Source organism: Nyctereutes procyonoides, unplaced genomic scaffold, assembly GCF_905146905.1.
Source record: "Nyctereutes procyonoides isolate TBG_1078 unplaced genomic scaffold, NYPRO_anot_genome, whole genome shotgun sequence".
Classification (NCBI taxonomy): domain Eukaryota; kingdom Metazoa; phylum Chordata; class Mammalia; order Carnivora; family Canidae; genus Nyctereutes; species Nyctereutes procyonoides.
The window spans coordinates 10,331,243-10,342,909 of NW_026575160.1; the positions used below are offsets into that span (position 1 = coordinate 10,331,243).

The following is an 11,667-nucleotide window of genomic DNA, read 5'->3' on the forward strand; positions in this document are numbered from 1 at the left end:
CAAACAAACAAACAAACAAAGATCTTTAAAAAAAAAAAAAAGGAAAAAAAAGTAGCGTTGCAAACTGTGCTGTAGGCACCCCTTTAGCAGCCGCGTGTTTGAGCCCAAAGCCCATGGCCAGTTTTCCCTGCTTGGAGCCCCTCAATCTGGTGACTCCCACTATGACACCGGGAAGCACGGCGGTCAGGCTGTTTTACAACTGCTTTATGTGTGGGGGATCCCTCTGGGGCCCAACTGTTTCAACATTTCCCTCTGAGACAGAAACATGGGCGGAGAGAGCCAGACAGCATGACAGGGAAGCCGCAGCTTGAGCCAGAGTCTATTTAAGGGTTGTGGAAACTGAACAGGAGCCGGGGACTGTTCTCAACTTGCTAGCTCTGCTCTGGGTAAACAAGTTCCAGGCTTCTTTTGGTTTTTAAATCTGTTTAGAGTTTGTGACAGTGTTTCCTAGGTACAAACTTGCCAACAGTAGTTACTTTTTTTCTAAAATTGCTACTATTCCAAAAAAAAAAAAAAGCTACTATTCCATGCTAACGTAACAAAGAGATCAAGTTGGAAAGATCCTGGCTGGGGACATTATATTCTATGGAATCCCAGAGGATAGGAGCTTAATTCACTGCTCATTTTACTCCCTGCTGAAAGTTACCAAGGAGATTCCCCGAGTGAGGACGTTTTGGAGAAAGTAGCCTTTTTACAGGAACCCTATTCACAGGGAGCTTTTTATTCATTGGGGGTAGCTACTAGATAATTACAATAAAAGACACTCTACAAAACAAACAAAAACCCAAACCATAAAAAGCGACATAATTCTTAACGTTGTTCTTCTCACCTTTCTCAGGCTCAGTCCAGTTCAAGATGCTGATGAAGTTCAGGTATGGACCAAATGGAGGGAATTTTGGCTTGAATTATTAAAGAGCTGAATGGAATTCTTGGCCGAGGATGAGAAATCTAATCTGATTGGATATGCTTCTCTGATGGCGTTTAAGGATTTACCTGAGGCCAATGTGATAGGAATTGATTACATGGTCACATCCCTCCTCCCTTTAGGAAGTATGTTTTAAATAGGAAGGAGGAAAGCCTCTAGAAAACAGGTAATACTTAATTATGTCAAGAAAAGGTTATTTTTTTAAATGGATTTTTAAGTAATTGACACTTAATCTTTCGAAGGATCTTTTGCAATGGTGGCCATTTTGCGTTGGAGTCTTCCAGAAGGCTGAGGTGAACTGTTAGCTTTGGTAAGATAGGATTTGGTTAAACATTCACCTTTATGTCAGAACGTTGCTAAGTCTGAGCTGTGAGCCCTGAGTTGACAATACATAGTATGTTAGGGAATTCTGTTTACTTAACTTGCATCGCTTTTGTAAACATGGTCTAGAAACTTATTTTCTTAACAGCACATCTTATTTGGTACTTGCTGATCTAACCACCTGCTGTGTTACTTCTCTTACAGGGCTGGTGCTTGAAAGACAATTGGGGTGCTTGAAAGAAGCTTTTCAAGTAGAAAAAGTGTATTTGAACATGTAATTGATACATAGAAGCTTTTGCTTTCCTTGTCCCTCTTGTGGTAGTAGCAGGGTGAATTTTGTGATGACAGTTATCTCTAAAAACCTATCCCTACCTGCCCCCATAGAGAATTTTGTAGAATATAGTTTATTATTTAAAGTAGTCTTTCTACCAACCAACCAGAACCAGACAAGCTATTCTACAACTGAAATCTTATTCTTTTGATTTGTCCTGAAGATATGTTTCAAAGTATCCTTTTAAAAATTTGGTTTTATATGCTTACAGATTTTTCCATAATAGATCGTTTTAATGATTAAATTTGATCCTTTTGACAGGGGACAGATCAGTGGATTCTCAAAGATCAGCGAGGGGTTGGTTACAAAGGGGCATGAGGGAGCTTTGAGGAAATGTTCCATATCTTGTCTATGGTAGTGATGGCATTTGTCAAATTTGGGGGTGAGTTTTGCCACATGTAAATTACACTTCAATAAATTGTGACTTTTAAAACTTTCTTGGTATTTTAATAACCTTTCCAATGAAATCTCTGGCAAGACAGTTTTGGATCAGCACTTGAATGATTTCCTGAGATGTGAAAAGTGGCAAAAACATCAAAATCATTTTGGGGATATAAGTCACCTTAATGACTTGTGCATGTAATAAATACCTGAGAAACAGAATCAAAGGTTTATGTTAGCTACCCATCAAGGTTATAAAATTTCTCTTTATGAATCTTTCAGGCACTAACATATTCCTTGTTGTCTTTTTTTAGTTTTAAAGGGTTTTGTTTTTTTTTTTTTTTAAGATTTTATTTATTCATGAGAGACACAGAAGCAGAGACATAGGCAGAGGGAGAAGCAGGCTCCCTGTGGGGAGCCCAGTGTGGGACGTGATACTGGGACCCCCGGATCACGCCTTGAGCCGAAGGCCAACACTCAGCCACTGAGCCACACAGGTGTCCCTTCCTTGTTTTAACAGCTGCATCTTAAGTCAGCAGTCAGGCACTTCACCCAATCTCTGGACAGTCCCTTCTAGTGGCCACAGGATGGCAGAGTAAGGAGTGTGAAATTTCTATTAACGTTTCTATGCCCTGTAGCTTTGGTTGGCACTACTTTGGGTTTCTTATAGCTTTGTTTCCACACTGTCAGTGTCCCATTCCAAGAAAATTGAGAATCGCCTTGACTGACACTGACTAGCCCGGGAATGTGAGAAATGAAGTGAGGCTTTAGCTGCTGAGTAATTGGGCTAGGGTTGGATCTCAAAGTGTGATGCATAAGCCACATGGTTTACTCCTGAAGAGTCTAAACTCTCCCTTTTCCTCAAGGGATATTCAAAGATGCTTTTGAAAGGAAGGATGGGCCAAGTATTGGTTGTGAGTCATTGTTCTTCACTGTAGGTAATAAGTAGTTGTAACCACAGAGCCTGTGGAGACCTGACCCCCCCCCCCCACCATGTGTACTGAGGGCTGTGATGCCATCTTGCCTGCAGGCCCAAGCAGTACCCTTTAGATGCCTGTGTGCTTCCAGGTTTGATACATTCTCTGCTGTCTCCCATCCCCTTCCCTCTATGATAGCAATACAGTTGCCCAACACCTTGGTTAAATAAATCTAGCATACAGCAGGGAAGATGGGATTAGGAGTTGGAGCCCGTCCCACAGTTCTGCAGAATCAGCTTGTCCTCTTTGGCACAGCACATGCCTGCATGCTGAGCAGAGCTAAAGCGAGAGTGGGACTATGCCAATAGAACTATTCAACTACCAGCCGTTTTGTGCTCAAGTGCCCTGAGAAGTGAAGAAACTTTGGAGTTGAGTGAAAAGTTCTCAAAGGGTTTATTAATTCCAAGGAGGAGGTTGGGCTTAAAGAGAATCTTTAATCCTATAAAAGAAAAAGTAATAGGGATATAACTTTATGCTAATGGTAATGTAACTGAACATAAGAATTCCAGTCACTATCTTCCCCAGATGTGACATGCCCAGTATCATAGGAATGCTGTTGCTTATGTTGGTTCAGGTAGATTGAGTCACGTAATTGGATTTCAAGAATGGGCATATCCCATTTGTGACGTAGGCACTCTACAGTACTCTTAAGCTCTGACTACAAGTAGTTTCTTGTTCTTAAAAGCAAGCAAATCTCTGTAGTTCAAGTGAATATTCCAAACTAAGTATTTTTGAGGTTTCTAAAACCTTAAATATTTTCATAATCTGGCAAATAGTCACTGTTTCTCTTGTGTGTGAAATCCTGTGATAGATGATTCCTGCCTTTATGGTGTTTGCACAATGTGACTTCTACATATCACTGTGTAAGATGAAGCCAGTTAGAATATGCCCCAGTCAACTTCTGTTATAAGGAATAACTTCGTATCTGAGTCAATATCTGAAAGATCCAATTGTTAAGACAAACTCTGAAGAGGCTGGTATATCTATTTTTACACAACACAAATCACTACCACATTCCTGGAATGATTTAGGGCTTCTAAACAAACAGCAAACAATACAATAATTAGAAGAGGGGATAAAAGCCCAGCAAGAAGAGAGCAGGATTATAAAACCAAGCCATTAGACCTCATGCATTAGGCTCCTGCCAATTTGGCTCTGAGCCTCCTAGGAGCTGGAGAAAAGAGCCAATTGGCAAATTTGTCATTAGGCACTTGAATATAAACTTAAAATGGAGGAGGAGGAGGAAGTGGGGCCATTTGCATTCTAAGCTCCCTGGAACCAAAATGAAAAGATGTTTTTCTTCCCTTCAAGATCTCAAGTACCTTGAAGGGAAAAGTAGAACAGAAAAGGTGTCCGCATAACTAAACAAGGATTTAAAGATCAAGGAGACTAATGAATTTGACTCAGAATAGTGAGGTCAGTCACTGGTGACCCCAGCTCATTGTCAAACCAAAGGGATAACACCTCTGAGGAAAAAAAAAAAAAGCCATGTTGAGATTGTGTAAACAGACAGCTAGATATGTGTCGGAAAGGCTTATTTTTATTTTGTACTCAAAGTTTGCCTTTCCAAAATCTGCATATTCATGAGCAAGAGTCCTGATTCCAATCTTATAAAATTCTGATTTAGCGCAGACTATGCAACCGTGACTAGAGGGCCCCCTCGTGGAACTTATCTGCACTGCAAGGGGCTAATTCCTTGTACTCTTCCTCCGTTGCCATTTGCATTTCCAGAAGGACTGCTCCACATCAATCTGTTTCAGAGATAAAGAGATAAAATCCAGTCAAATCAGTTTGGTACATGTTACAATGATCTGTTTCTAAGAGCAGAGCAGAACAGTGCAGTTGATGGATCAGAGCCTAATAACCATTGATTTTCCAGCTGGACAAATGCCCTGGCATGTTACCCCCATGCAGAATGGAACACACGGTATCATTTATAGACCTTCTGTGATAGAGAAATATGTGGAACTTTGGGAATGATCATAGGGTCCAAACTGCACTCTTAAATGCAGTAGGCACTGACCACATGTCACTTGAGCACTTGACACCTGGCTATGCCAAACTGACATGCTCTCAGGCATAAAAAACCATCAGCTTTGGAAGAATTCATATAAACAAAGAATGCAAAAAAAAAATCTCAATTTTATATTGACTATAAGTTAATTATAATATTTTGTATACTGGGTTAAATAAACTATATTATGAAAATTATGGAAATGCTATTTGCATCATATTTCTGTCAGGTAGTCCTAGTCTAAAACAAGAATCAAAATATTCATGGGGACATGCAGTTAGTGTTTCCAGAGTCCCACGGAGAAAAAGGTGTTGCCATCCTACTATAGGATCTGGAAGAAAGGCAATAGTAAAATTAGCGCTCCCAGTACAGAATTTACAGGTAAGCAGCTCTTCTTTCCAGGCAGGGAGCAGGAGTATAGAGTCCATGCCACCTAGAAGACTTGACGTAATTCTACCCTCAAGCTAGCACTTCTGGGCATCATAAATAAAAGGCTTAAGGATGTATTTATTAAATACTCTTTTGTCCTAAGACTATGTGCAAGTACTTGTGTGTTCATTAGAATAATAAAGGACCCAAGGACTTGGTGTACTACATCTTGTCAAAATATAGCCTCCTTAGTGAAGAATCCATATGAAGAACAGTTCTGATTCTGACCTCCTTAGTCTCGGGGTGTGTGTGTGTGTGTGTGTGTGTGTGTGTGTGTGTATGTGTGTGTCCATGGCAATGTCTTTCATGTTTGATGGAAAGGGAAAGACTGAGGGAAGTGACACTGTAACTATTACCAGAACTTACATAAAATACAATTTTTTAAAGACTATCTTATGTTAGGCAAAATGTTCCACAAAATTCTCCCTTTCCCTCATTTCACTTAGGTCTAAAAAGCTGGTCTGTGTAAAATCCCCTTTGGTAGTTTCCTTACTATTACTAATAATGACTTTATCATTTTGTCTTTTTTAAAAATTATTTATTTAAATTAAGTTTAGTTAACATATAGTGTATTATTAGTTACTGGGGTGAATTTAGTGATTCATCAGTTGCATACAACACCCACTGCTCATTACATCATGTGTCCTCCTTAATGCCCATCACCCGGTTACCCCATCCCCCCACAACCTCCCCTCCAGCAACCCTCAGTTTGTTTCCTAGGGTTCACCATTTCTTAGGTTTGCCTCCCTCTCTGTTTTTATCTTATTTTTCCTTCCCTTCCCCTAATTTAATGTTTTGTTTCTTAAATTCCACATATGATTGAAATAATATATTTGTCTTTCTCTGACTTATACTTAGCATAATACCCTCTAGTTCCATCCACATTGTTGCAAATGGCAAGATTTCATTTTTTTGATCACTGAGTAATATTCCATTATAAATATATACCACATTGTCTTTTTTTTTTAAAGATTTGTTTATTTATTTATTCATGAAAGACACAGAAGGAGGCAGAGACATAGGCAGAGGGAGAAGCAGGCTCCTAGCAAGGAGCCCGATGTGGGACTCAATCCCAGAGCCCCAGGATCACACCCCGAGCCAAAGGCAAACGCTCAACCACTGAGCCACCCAGGAGTCCCAATATACCACATTGCCTTTATCCATTCATCAGTCGATGGACATTTGGACTCTCAACATAGTTTGGCTATTGTTGATAATGCTGCTACAAACATTGGGTGCACATGCCCCTTCAAATCAGCATTTTTGTATCCTTTGTGTAAATATGTAGTAGTGCATTTGCTGGGTCATAGGGCAGTTATATTTTCAACTTCTTGAGGACCTTCCATACTGTTTTCCAGAGTGGCTGCACCAGTTTGCATTCCCACCAATAGTACAAGAGGGTTTCCCTTTCCCTGAATCCTCACCAACACCTGTTGTTTCCTGAGTTGTTAATTTTCCCCATTCTCACTGGTGTGAGGTGGTATCTCATTGTGGTTTTGGTTTATATTTCCCTGATGCCAAGTGATGTGGAGCATATTTTCATGTGTCTGCTGGCCGTTTGTAGGTGTTCCTTGGAGAAATGTCTGTTCATGTATTCTGCCCATTTCTTGATTGGATTTTTTGGGGTTTTTGGATGTTGAGTTTGATAAGTTCTTTATAGATTTTGGATATTAGCCCTTTATCTGATAAGACATTTGCAAATCTATTCTGTAGGTTCTTTTTTAGTTTTGTTCCCTTTGCTGTACAAAAACTTTTTATCCTGATGAAGTACCAATATTTCATTTTTGCCTTTGTTTTCCTTGCCTCTGGAGATGTGTCTCACAAGAAGTTGCTACGGCCAAGGTCACAGGAGTTACTGCCTGTGTTCTCCTCTAGGATTTTGATGGATTCCTGTCTCCTGAAAGACATTTAGGTCTTTCATCCATTTTTTAGTTTATTTCTGTGTGTGGTATAAGGAAATGGTCCAGTTTCATTCTTTCACATGTTGCTGTTCAATTTTTCCAACACCATTTGTTGAAGAGACTTTTTTTTTCTCTTGGATATTTTTTCCAGATTTGTCAAAGATCAGCTGACCATAGAGTTGAGGTTCGTCATTTTGTCTTTTAACAGAAAGTAGTGGGTTCTTCCCTTAGTTTTCACATTTCTCTTAAGCAGTGATTCTTTAGAGGGATTGGGGTAGGAGACAATTTTGTCCTCCTTGGGGACCTTTGTATTGTCTGAACATCCTTTGATTCTCACAATTGGGTGCTGAGGGATATTACTGGCATCTTGTGAGCAGAGGCCAGAGATGCTGCAAAATATCCTATAATGCACAGGACAGCCCCCACAAAAAAGAATTATCTAAACTAAAATGCTAATAGTGCAGAGGTTGAGAAAATATCTTAGAAAATGACATGTCCAACAATGCCAACCTAAGGTGCTACTGATTATGCTCAGGCCAATCCCAAAATGTGACTTTCCCATGCACAGAAAGGTTCTTTGGACTTTGAGGCCTGCAGGGGCTTGTTCACTAGCTTCATTGTTTTCACTTCTTTGTGAACTTTTTTATCACAGCACTTACAAAATAGTAATTATTTTAAGCAAGGAACTATATGTATATGGATTTTCTTCTAAGCCTCTCAAAATATAGTTTTAGCATTGATTTTAAGTGGCCAGAAACTCAAAATTTGCTCATCACAAACTTGTGGTTTTCTTTCTTTTCTTAAGATTTATTTATTTTAGAGAGACAGTGTATGTGTATACGCAAGTTGGGGGGGTGGGTAAGGAGAGAGTCTTAAGCTGACTCCATGTGCTGAGCTCTGAGCTGGACATGGGGCTCGATCACACAACCCATGAGATCATGGCCTAAGGCAAAGCCAAGAGTCAGACATCCAACCACCTTCGCTACCCAAGTGCCCCCAAAATTGTGGTTTTCTTAACCAGAGGTGGTCAAACTGGAAGTCTTAGCTTGATCACCAAGGTAGAACTTGCCCCAAATCTGCTGAGGGATTGTCAGGTCCCTAGCCAGGCCATAAGAGTCCAAAAACCACCCCAAAATTGTTATAATGATCTATTTCTGTGATAAATAGCTTCAGGCTTCTCAAGGAGCCCTTAGCACATCACAAGAACATTCTCAATCCACCTGTAAGACAAAAATTCATATCCAAGGAATCGAGACCAAACATCACTGACCATGCTCCACCCTCTCTAATTTTAACATTGACCAAAAGATTCTAATTTTATAATTCAAGGAACAATTAAAACCTGAGAACATTGAATTACTCTGTTGGCAAAGTAAAACAATCCCCTTTAAGTCTGAATCTGGGTTCAGCTAATGGGCACCCCATGAGCGAGAGCCCTCTCAAACTACCCATCACTGCAAATATGCATTGAGTGCAGTTGCTATGAGACGTAGCAGCAGAACAAGGCAGGTGCCCAGTAGCAATGTGGAATTATCACTGCACACAATGTGAGATGGGGCCAGTGTTACTGGAGCTCTGAGCAGTCAGGGGTGCTGCCTACCTCTCAGATTAAAGTGCCCTTCTTTGCTATCTTCTGAGCAGAGCCATTTGTAATCTTATACTTTCTCGCATTAAAAAATATATATGGCATGTGCCCCATGGTTACAAACAGTATGGAGATGGAGACCAGCACGCCAAACTGCTGAGGCCGTGGGGCTAGTATGACGAGGACAAAGTAGATGAGGTCCATGAGGTAGTTCACGGGGCCCTGCACACCATTCACAGCCCCTTGCTTTGCTTCTGGAATGTTCTCCTGAAGAAGCTGGGTCACAGTGAGGGCAAAGGACCAGAGCTACAGGCCAGCAGTGTTGGGGGAGAATATAAACAGATATCAGAGACCTCAGTGAGACTCTCAGCTCCGAGACTGAATGGCATTGTCACGTTGGGTAAATGAAGCTTTCCGTGGCTCAGTTTCCTCATCTGGGAAATGGGAAGATTTAGAGCACTATCTCACCGGAGGATTAGATGAGACAGTGTTGTGAGGTGTATAGCCTGACCATCTCTGCGTGGTAGTTACCTTCATAATTTGTGGTATTATAAGTATTTCTTGAATCACCATCACCACAGCATCAGTACCTAGCAATATAGCTTCACTCGGGAGAGGGGGTACTTATGTCTCCACTCCAAAAATGTTTAGGACAGAGAGCAACACCTTGAGCTTCTAATCTAGTTCCAATTCCAGACTCCCTCTCTTTGCTCCTGGTTTGGCACAGCAGGAATTAGCCTCTCTTTTCCTTGTATCCCTTTCAACCACATAAAGAAGCTCTATTTGGTTACTTCAGAAGCAGCCTCAGGACCTGCTATAGAGGCATCAAAGAGGGCAGAAGCCAGCTGTGGTGATGACAGTGCTGTCCTTGAGCGGCTGCACCGTGGCCTCTCGTGCCTGCCTCCATAGGCGCTGCTCCCAGCTTCTGTCTGCCCGGTTGGTTTTCTGGTCAGCTGGCCTTCTAGATTCTCCCTGAGATCCAGCGTTGGCTCTGCAGAGGCCTCCTGATTGCCTGTCCTGATCCCTGGACTTAGCTCTGAACTTCAGAATTATGTGGATTGGATATGCTTGTGTCTTCTGGGATCTGCCTTTGCAAAGCACCGGCCAGGCCTTCCACCTCCTGTGCTGCCCCTGCCACCCTGCTGTAACCTCCACCTGGGAGCCCTGACTAGTCCCCCATCCCCTGAACTGTGTTGACCAGCATGGTCTCTCAGTCTCTAGGGATATGGCCTGCCAAAGGCCTTGCCCTGTGCTAGACTCTGGCCTGGAACTTGCCTGTCAAACCCTCAACAAGCAGAGCTTAGGAAGCATCTGTAAAATGCCCCCTTGACACATGGAAGTGCCCAGAAGTGAGGGCCAGTTATTCACTGACAGAATTATTTCTACATTGAGGGCATAAAGAGTTACAGTTCTTAGATTTTTTAAAGATTTATTTATCTTAGAAAGAGCGAGACCATGAGCAGGAGGGGCAGAGGGAGAGTGATAGAGAATTTCCCACAAACCCAGTACTGGGCTCTAGCACTCAGTGTGGGGCTCCACCTCACGACCCTGAGATCATGACCTGAACCAAAACCAAGAGTCGGATGCTCACCGTGCACCACCCGGTGCCCTTACGGTTCTTAGATCTTAAAAAGCAAAGTGACTTTTGGGCAATGTGCCAAATCTTCTTGTAGCCAGAGTTCTATAACTTAGTTTCCGTCAGAATGGAAACAAATTACTTACTCAACAAATGTCTAGGATGAGCCTGGCCTGGGGATACCTGGTGAAACGCCAAGGCTGGCCACAGGCCCCTCGTCCTGGTGAGAGAACCAGTCACCAGATCTGACCATGCTGACCATGCCAAGCAACACATAAGACATCCTTTTGGGCACTGGTGCTTTTAATGTGTGCAGTTTCAATGGCACACAGTCCCAGGGCCATTTGGAATTCTGCTAGGAATAAAGATAAAGGGCACCTGTTGGCAGTGAGTGTGCAGGAGCCACGCAGCATCCATTTTGCTTGGCACTGTGGTTCTATGTCACCGCCCAGCCCACACCCCGCCCTTACACAACAATGTTCGTGAAAGCACCAGAAGTACAGCCAACATAGGATAATGGAGATGAGGGTTAATGTTCGTTCTTAACAAGTAGCTCCTATGCTTGTGACTTCCCTGGCAGGAACTCTTGTTCTGTCCCCATCTTACAGAAAAGGAAATGGTGACCCAGGGAACTTACGTGAAGCCAATATCATCAGGCAGCCTGGCTCCAGGTCCTGAGCTGTCTCCTTCACGAGTGTCAAGAGTGTTCTGTGTCTCTGGAATCCTCATCCAGGGTCAGCAAAAAGAACTGCTGTTGCAGTAGAGAAAAGCTGGAAGCCTGTCATGCTAAATGCTTCTCTAGATTATAGGCACTGCCGAAGACATTCCACATTCTCCAAAGGCGATCATTTCCTTTGTGTCAAGAAGAGTCAAGGGGACCCCCCTCCACCACCTTTTGAACTAAATAGTTTATTATCATCATGTGAACTGCATAAATCTTACATGGTCAATCTGCTCTCAGTTGTTCATGCAACTAAAGGCCAGAAGTACACGCCAAATACCTTAATAAAAAAAAATCCACCTCTCAGGTACCTCACTTAAAATATTTCAGAAGTTGATGAAAGAACATGTTTCTAAGTCAGTCATTTAGAATTGGGAACACAGTTTCTCTCTCACACACACACACTTCATCAGAGGAATGAGGTTGCCAGGCCAGCCCATGGTTCTATAACCTCTTGAATCTGATGTACAGAACCCTCATTTCCTCTCTCCCAATGTTCCAAAGCT

The 11,667-nt window shown here is 42.0% G+C and overlaps 1 non-coding gene across 1 annotated transcript; it reads left to right on the plus strand.

The window, feature by feature from the left end:
• Positions 1–930: 930 nt before the first annotated feature.
• LOC129503004 (small nucleolar RNA SNORD93) lies at positions 931–1,002 on the plus strand. Its single transcript, XR_008663094.1, has one exon. It is a non-coding gene; the product is annotated as a small nucleolar RNA SNORD93 (small nucleolar RNA).
• Positions 1,003–11,667: the final 10,665 nt, after the last annotated feature.